A 927-nucleotide genomic window follows, 5' to 3' on the forward strand; every position below is an offset into this window, starting at 1 on the left:
CACTCCTGCCGGGCAACGGGTGACAGGACGTGCTTTTCCGAATTAATGAGAGAAAACATTGATTCTCCTGCTGCCCACGAAGGTGGAAAGTGAAGTGGGGAGACATGTGGGGAATGAGCAAGGTTCCCTGTCTGGGGGTTCCAAATCTGCTGTTGGTTTCTTTCACCACTGACTAGAGATATACAGGGTGTCCCCCCAAAATGTATACACACTTTGAATACCTACTAATTCCAATGGTTTTAAGCATAAGAAAGGAACAACAATGGAGCTGTTATCTGTTAAAAGTGTGGGCACAAACAGGTAGTTGGACATTCCCTAAGGGGTCTCAGATTGGAGAGGGTGAAGGTCAGACTGAGGGGCCCCTTCTCCCCCCCTACCCCAGTGCACGAATTTCGTGCACCGGGCTACTAGTAAATAAATAAGTGAAAATGAAACTAAACAAACCCAGTAGTTGTCTACTGGAGCTACCCAAAAATGGCAAAAGGACAATATAAATTTGATAATCAACTTGTAAATTTTCACAATAAAATCTACTAGAATTTGACTAGAATTGTGCTGAGCCAATACATTAATTTGGGAAGATAGCCATCTTAATTATGCAGAACTTCAATTTTGTACATTGTTTTTATATTTGGCCAGCATTTTAAATTTCACTTATGTTTAATGTTTATTAATTTTATATATAAAATTTTATCACTTACCAATAGAAACATTTTTATTTTATCCTTTCCAATTTTTATATTTCCATTTTCTTTTCTTTTTTTGTATTGTACCTTGGATATCTCATACTGTTTTGAGCAGAATACTAACAGAGACAATCTTGACTTTTCCTGACATCAATAGGAAAATGTTTTTTTTTGTTGTTGTTGTTTTAATATATTTTATTGATTTTTTACAGAGAGGAAGGGAGAGGGATAGAGAGTTAGA

This window comes from Myotis brandtii, unplaced genomic scaffold, assembly GCF_000412655.1.
Source record: "Myotis brandtii unplaced genomic scaffold, ASM41265v1 scaffold1704, whole genome shotgun sequence".
NCBI lineage: Eukaryota > Metazoa > Chordata > Mammalia > Chiroptera > Vespertilionidae > Myotis > Myotis brandtii.